The following is an 8,581-nucleotide window of genomic DNA, read 5'->3' on the forward strand; positions in this document are numbered from 1 at the left end:
GAAAAGAAAAGAAGAAGGAGAAGGAGGAAGAGAAGCAGGAGGAGGAGAAATCAAATGTGATTTTATCCTTATACTGTACATTACAATCTGTCCTAGGAATTTGACTCACTGGGCATACCCCTAACATAATGGCACTTCCTTTTTCTTCTGGGTGGAGCCCAGAGCTGCACTGTCCCACAGATGGCCATGTCTCTAGCACAGGTTGCATTATTTTCACTGATAGACATGGCATAGCACAGCACACCATCTGTCTTGGAATTCTGTGGCAAAGGTAGAGCATCAGACAGAAAGGAACTTATGAAACTGGACGTTTCCATTTGCTAGGATGCTTTTTGAGGGAACAAAAATACAGAGCATAACACAACGAATTTTCCAGGCCCAAATGCTGGGTATTTGATTTAGGCCACTCCTATCAGGTCAAAATCATAAGCAACCCATACTTTCTGACCCGGATGAGAGATAACAGTTGTCTTAAATCAAAATGAAACAGGATGGGGTGAACCAAGCTGAGCTTGAACCACATGAAACAAGCTGAGAAGTCCTCTCAGGCACTCTGGGAACCCAAAAGCCTGCTGAGCTGACCAGACCAGGGATGTTCCTGTGGTTCACTTGTGAGCTGGCACGGAAGTTTTGCTGTCACTTAGAAGTGAAATCCAAAAGCTGTTTCAGCATAAATGGTCCCCTGGCTGCATTGAGGGCAGTTGCAGGTGAGTCATAAACAGCGTAGAAAAATAGCGACGTACTCGAGAGGTCTGAGAAATGCTGCTTTTATCTCAGTCTCGAGACGAGTATCTCATAAGGAACTGAAAATGGAATTACTCAAACTAAAAACTGCTGACTTCACCAGGACGACTCCTTCCCTGACCCAAGGCTGGGAAGTGCCACTGGTTAACCCTCAGAAATGAATTTGCTCGTCAGAAAGAAAACAGAATTAGATACTCTCAGATGCACTCAGTGACATTTTCACAGCATTAGAAGCCAACCTGTCTCTACCTCAAACCAAAGCACTGAAACGCTTGATTCTGTGCAGTTGTGGTAGAAATGCCCTCTATCAAAGGCAAGCTCCAGAACCGCAAGCCAAAGACAAATAACAGAGGAAATTAATGAGACCATGACCTCTTGGTGACCCTTGGAGCTAAATCTTTGCTAGACCTCAGAATATCAGACAGGCTGCCAGCCCGCCAAGAGTGCCGTATGTATGAACAGCATGGAAGGCACCTCGGCCTAGCTCTTTAGAAGCTTGAGAAGAGAAATCCCAAAGGAATTTATTTGTTATATCCCCCACAAGAAATGGCTTGATGTTTAGGTGAAGAAACCCCTTCTGAGAAATTAGTTAGTTCCTGGGAGTCCACCAGGGTCACCTGGAGAAGGTATTTGCCTGAGAGTTAAGATTGTTTCTCTCTCCTGTCCAGTGGTGCGATATCAGTATTTTAAAAATGTGGTCTTTCACAAACTAGCAAAAGAAGGAACTGGCAGGATTTCACAGGGCCTTCTCCCCCCATAGGTTTCAGTTATGGATTCATATCAGCAAATAGTATAGAGTGTTTTCTATGTGACCAGTCATTGTGCTGAGCAGAACCAGAACTCGAGCTGCTCATGGAGAGCAGCACTGAACAGGTCGAAACACCAGTTCCCCTCCTGAGACAGTGCCACAGCACACAGGAGACTTCTGGGCACCACTTTCAGTTTAGGAAATGTTGAGGCACAGGACAGCAATGGAGGCTGAAGGGCGCTAGTATCTAACAAGCAAGGCTTGGCCCGTAAGCTGTCATTGGAGTGTCCAGCCTGAAGACTGAGACAGTCAGCTAAATCTTCAGAATAAAAGGTGTGGCGAGAAGGCAGAAGACAAACCCTGATTCTCGGCGGGGTGAGAAGGAGATCTTGACCACAGGAGAAGATCAAACAGATCAAAGTTGCATCTCTTGACTGTAAGATCTACCAAGGAGTAGAAAAATCAATTGATAGAGATTATACATATAGAAATAGATACCATTGTTTCTTTTACTCTTCCCTCTTCTTGTCAAAGAGATCATCTTTCCCAGTTTGGCCTCAAAGTTTAGAAGGCCTATGTCTAATCTGGTTTATGGATCCTCTTCTCAGGCCTTCACTGGAACTATGAAGAATTTGGATGAGCTAAGTGGATTTCAAAGTTTGTTTTATTCATGGAAGTTATTATTCGAACAAAATCTTTTATCATTCTGTAAACAAATCAATCACATGCAGAAACAGCACCTCGTCAGGTTGAAGCAGGACTCCCCTGGGTGCCTCTGAAGGGCCCTCCGAGTACAGTTTAAGCCATGAATAAGGGGAACTTCTCAGGTCCTTGCTGCCTGATGCAGTAACCCCATGATCCTGTTGCAGATGCTCCCCAGACATTCATGACTCCTGTCCTTGATCCAGTGTGTAACGGTCATCCAAACAGAGTATCTAAACCTTGTAAACCCCGAGTCCCCTGTTTCAGTGTGTACATTCTCTAGAAGTGAGCTGGATTAGGCCCTGGTTTGATGATGGGTGAGAATGGCAACCCAGACTTGGCTAATATCACTGTCATTTTGGTTTTCTGACACGGCATCTCAAACAAGCAGTGAAAAAATATGAACTTAAAGGAGGAAAAAACTAATAAAATGCTTTTATGGACAGAACCTTAGTTTAGTATACTAATCCTATTTACATACAGAAAACCTGTTCTCAGGAATTCCATTGTAAATACTTTATTCAGAGAACTGTCAATTTATAGCCATTCATCGGGAATTTTTGTGCATGTTAAACTAGGGTCTTGTCCATGAAAACATTTTATTCAATCTCATGGTTATCAAATATTTTTTAAAGTGGCCAAAGAAGTCTGATGGATTTGATTCACTTGGATTTTGCATAGCTTTTTCTCCAAAGAGGATATGCCTCCCTGAGTTTCACTGGTCCTTTGTCATAGACTCCAACAATTTGCTGACTCCAGTGAACATTTGTCAGTTGTCTTCTTAAAATCTACTGCCTTTCCTTCCAAAGACTTCACTTCCCTTTTTCTACTCTCAGTTCATATGGTCCGAGAGGGCGATCCCCTACGCCCTGGTGGGTATAACCCCTGGGCCTAAGTTAATCAGTACTTCATATTTTGTTGGTCACAGCGACTTGTTCAGAGGTAAAATAAACACGAAATAAATTTATTCTATCAGATTGAGATTCAAAAGTCTATGAAAAGCACATAATAAAACAAGGGTCATCCCTAATTCACCTTTCAACCACTGCCAATGATTCAGAGAACATTTTCTCCTTACTAGCAAATCTTACACCAAAGTTTCTCCGTATGATTATAAGCCCATAGAATTCCATCTCCTTCCCAAGATAGTTAAGATCCACATTTCTCTGTGAACAGCCCAGCCGTAGTGGACTCTCATCAAGAGCAGTCTCTGAGCCTCTCACGAAAGACACCAGATCATGTAGCTCTTCTCAGTCTCCAAATTCAGATTCTCCATTCCCCTCTTCCTCCTCCCTTCTTCTCATGCCTCCCTTCCTCCGTCGGTCAGCTTTAAAAAGAAAAATAAAATATACCTAAACCCAAAATGTGGAGGTCCGACTGTATTATTCAAATGTCTACAATTTGTAGGCTATATGCTCTTCCTAGTTAGCCTTAGAATATATATCAGGTGCATTTTCCTCCAGGAATCCAACCACTCCTTGTGTTTTATAGCATTGCTTCTATGCTGCTTCTTGGATTTGCACCAATGTATCTCAAACATCTTCCAAACTGCCAGGGTCTTTATTCTGTGACATTTGTAATTCATTAAAAATAAAACGGACGGTGTATCTGTTTGGCACGCTGGAAAGCAGATGTTAAGATCAAATTAGATGTAGAAGGGGAAATGTCTGTGAAGGATAAGAAGCAGAAATAGGTATGAAGAGCTTTCAGGCAGTAATGCAGGTCCAATATCTGTGAAAGGAGAGAAAGGAGGAGGAGGACTGGATAAGACGATCCATGTAGTGCAACCTGGAGATTATCTCAGGCTGGCCATTTGAGAGCACCAGAGCAAAGATGGCCTTTTAGAGGAAGAAATGGCTCAGGCAGAAATGGCCCAGCTCCTGTGCCTCCAGTTTGCTCAGTGCAGCAACTGAGCACCAGACAACTCCCTTCCTCACAGCGAGTTCTCTTAAAGGAGGATCTGAGTAGTGTACCTCCTGGCAGCTAGGTATGTATGGCATTGCGGGTACTTTTAAAGTGGAAGTTTTGGGGCACATGGGGTGTGTGTATGTGTAAAAGAAGATTGCCTTGAATTTAGGGGTCTGAACTGTGACATGATAAGACGATGAAAACCAGACTGGAATCTTTCTGTCTGGGAGACCAAGCCTCACCCCCAACTTCTAGGCTGCTGGCCTGGTTAAATGAGAATAATTTCACCACTTTAAAAAGGAATGGAATTAGAAATGCCAAGAGCACAAAATATTCTGGGACTGCCGGGCATCCGACATGCTGTGTTAATCATAAAGGGGGAAAAGCCCTCCGTTTTGGCCAGAAATCAGGGGAGTTATTTTGGGAGCAGCCTCATCAGTGACCCAGACGTTACCGTTTGAATTCCAAAGCTCTGAAGAACAGGAGAGCACTTTTCCACTGCTGTGTGTTTCTTTCTTCATAGAACTTTGAGCAAAGATCTGCTACAAACCTAGCATTCACCTTCTCAGGGGAGACTGCAGAGAAGCAGGACACTGTCATTAGAGAAGGTGTGCTTTCCTGGGAAGTGACTTCACGGCTCACAGTCACGAAGGTCTTAACCAACCATGTAAAAAAGCATTCAGAGTTTACCTATATACACCAAATTTTACCAGCCCGTCTCTGCCAACGAAATGCCCCATTTAAGAAAGCCCAAGAAATGACCATCATTTCTAGAATCTTTATGATGTTTTCTCTGTGCAAGCTGCTGGCTGCTGGGGAGATAAAGGGAAAGAGGAAAAGCAATGCATGATGTTAACCCTAAAGGAATGACTGATGACTTCTCTATTCAGGTCATCGATGAATAAACCCAGACCCTCCTCTTACTCAAAATGGAAAAAATAAATGTTATAATAATCAATACTAATTGTGTATTTTTACACAATCTCATTTTATATTTAGAACAACCTATCAAGAAGATCTTTTCATAATTCCCCTTAGACAGATGAATACACCTAGACTTGAAGTGCTTAAGTGATTTGCCTAAACTAACCCAGGTAGCAAATGGCTAAGCTGAGACTTGAACTTGGGCCATTCTGGCTCCAGAGCATGTACCTATAACCATATTTTCTTGTCTCCCAACCATTGTGATCAGGGCAGATCCAGGTTTTGGGGAGCCTGAAGCTTATATATTGGCGGACCTTCATTAAGAAAAAAATATCTATATGAAAAGAAAATTCAAACAGGGCTTTAGAAGTTGTTCATGCAAGTGAGGGAGACTGAAGCTTAAGTGTCATTAGCTTCACAGTAAATACACTTTTAATTATGATAAAGCTATTATTGCCAATAATATTAATATGAAGAATAATAATTATTTTTCAAATGCGAATATATGAAAATCTGGTTGGTTTAAGATTTTAAATTTTATTTGGATAACACAGTCATTCAGAGACCCCACATGCCCCTTTCAAACCACCACATAGTTTCTCTGCATCTGAGTCATACCTCACCTGCTCGAATCCCCTTCATGTTATTCTTGCATCTCTATTGGTGCTAGCTCACTTTCAACTTCTTAATAATAATTGTAATTATAGCTAACGTTACTATGTAAGCCAGGCTTTGTTCTAAGATCTTTTCTCATAGCCTAGTAATTAAAATGCCCGATATCATTCCCACTTTTTAGTTGAGGAAACTGAGGCCCTGAGAGATTAAACAGTTTGTCTCTGAAGTCTGCACCATTTCACCATAGTGTTCCAATAGCCCAGGTGAATCAGACATTAACACAAGCAGATTCCATAGAGGTTAAAATATAATAATTATAATGTTGACAAAGTAGCAAATATAAGGCTAAGATATTCTGTAAGAATATCTTAATGCTTTGGTCAGAATCCCCTTTTGGCACCTGTGAATAGTGCAAGAACAAAAATCAGCAATTCTGAGACACAGAAGTCCTTGAAACTATGTGATTTAATGATAAGAAATATACTTTTTCCTGGGTTGCAAATTATGAAACCCAAAGAATAAGCTTGGCAGTGCCTGAATTTACACACTTATAAGGATGCTTTTGTAGCCATTGTCAAATTGCCTGTAACAGAGAGGTGTGCTATCCCTGAAAACTAGTAGCCAACCAAGAATCGTACTTGAGGACACTAGGAGGGGTCGTATAAAATTATCTGGTCAAATTGGCTTGGCAGTCTTCCTGGGGCCGAAGCACCATGGAGGGTACATATCTGAGTCATGTTCCTTGAACTTCAATGTTTGAAGGAATCTCAAAATTTATCTAGTTCAAATCTGTAAAGGCAGTGGGCCCCTGAGATGTCCGAGGTCACAGATTTAATGAGCATTATTCATTCAACAAACTAATTGGACAGATTATGGAACTAGGATAGAGGACTTTTTTCTTGCCCCTTTTTGCTTCTTGTTTAGGTTCCCTCCTTGGGCCGGCTTCATTATTTTTCAATTTTTAAAAAATTTCCGTCTATGACATAGACAGACAAGATTTTCATTAGTCTGGGCTCTGCCTACCTATCCACCAGCATCTCTCGCAGTTGCCCAGTATGAACCCTTGTTCTATTTCCCAGAAATTACTCACTACACACTCTTGTCTTAGCTCCAGCTGCTGTAACGAAATACCATAAACTCGTGGTTTATAAACAAAAGCAAGTGATTTCTCACAGTTCTGGAGGCTGGAAGTCTGAGTTCAGGGTGCCAACACAGTTGGGTTCTGCTGAGAGCCCTCTTCCAGGTTGCAAACTGTTGACTTCTTGTTGTATCTTTGCATGCTGAAAGAGGGAGAGCTAGCTCTCAGGCCTCTTCTTGTAAAGGCGCTAATCCCACTCATGAGGGCTCCGCCTTCATGACCTAATTACCTCCCAAAGCCCCACCTCCAAACCCTGTCCCATTGGGGATTAGATTCTAACATATGAATTTTGGGAGGACCCAAACATTCAGTCCATAATAACTGTCATGACTCTGAGCCTTTGTGTAGGCTGTTTTCTCCACCTGGATTGCTTTTCTTCCTATTCTTCACCACATAAACTCGTTCATCTGTCAAAACTCAGAAATGTCGCCTTCACAGTGAAGCTTCTCATGAATCCCTCATTCCCCACCCATCCACCCAGAAAGAATTAGTTTGATCCCTCTTCCGTTCTCTCAAAGCACAGTTCTGAGAGCTTTTGGCACTTACCACATTGTATTTTGGGTCTTGGTTTAATTTTGTTCCCCCCATTAAACTCTGAATTGTTTAAAGTTAGAGATCCAATGTTGGTCATCTTTTTAGTCACCTAATGCTTAGGCTCTGGTGGGCACTTAAAAATCTATATGATAATAACAATTAACATTTAATTCCTTCAATAATCCTGAAGGGTGGGTGTGGTAAGGATAGACATTAGACATTACCAATGTTCACCAAGATTTCTGGTTCTCTTCCTGAAGTTAGATGTGGCCACATGATTTGCTTTGGCCAATGAAATTTAAGCAGAAATTACATTTATCACTTCCATGTATAATCACCCAGGAACAGGTGTTCTTTCCCCCGCAATGGTACCCCCTAAAACCTTGTGTTGAGCAGGCAACATCACAATATGGTGAAGCCTCAGTTACCCTCTTCTGACCCATGTTTGACATATAGTATGGGTGAGAAATAAATCTGTTTGTTTGTTTGTTTTTAATCACTGATGTTTGGTGTTTGTTACTGCAGCAAAACTTAGTCTCTCCTGGCTAATACCAACAGTGGCTAATATCCTTTTCTTATAAATGAATTAAGGTCACTCAGGTGTTAGGTGGCAGAATGATTCAAGCTCTACTAGGTATAATGTTAAAGCTTATCTGCTAGTCCATAATGGAATAGAGAAGGAAAGAGATCTGCTTCCACACTGAGCATTTCAAATTTTGCTTCTTTTCCAGGTTTTAGGCATTGTCAGAAATTGATAAAGCAGCTATTCCTTCTGAGAATCTAAGCAAATTCTCCCTTACTTCCTTCCTGTATCCTCTGATATGTCCTTTCCCTAATTCCAACTCCTATGTTGGAGTTTTCTCACAGCAACCTTGAAAGGTTTTTACACATAAAGTATTTGTCCTTTACTAAAAACAATAAAGAATGCGCTATTGGTGTATTCATTTTCCAGTCATATTTTTAAAGGTCATTTAAAGAGTTCTTTTACTTTCTGCTCAGCAAACCTATTATCTTTCATTAAATGCCAAACAAATGTTTTTGTCTGCTATGACTTCCTTTTTTTATTATATTTTTTTTGTCAAATTTTATTTATTTTTATTTGACATAACACTATGTAAGTTTACAGTGTACAACATGTTGATTTGCTACATTTATGAATTGCAATATGATTACTATTGTAGCATTAGCTAATACCTCTGTCACATCATGTAATTATCATTTCTTTTTTTGTGATGGGAACAATTAAGATCTAGTCTCTTAGCAAATTT

The sequence above is a fragment of the Pteropus vampyrus genome, unplaced genomic scaffold (genome assembly GCF_000151845.1).
Source record: "Pteropus vampyrus isolate Shadow unplaced genomic scaffold, Pvam_2.0 Scaffold68, whole genome shotgun sequence".
In the NCBI taxonomy this organism is placed as follows: domain Eukaryota; kingdom Metazoa; phylum Chordata; class Mammalia; order Chiroptera; family Pteropodidae; genus Pteropus; species Pteropus vampyrus.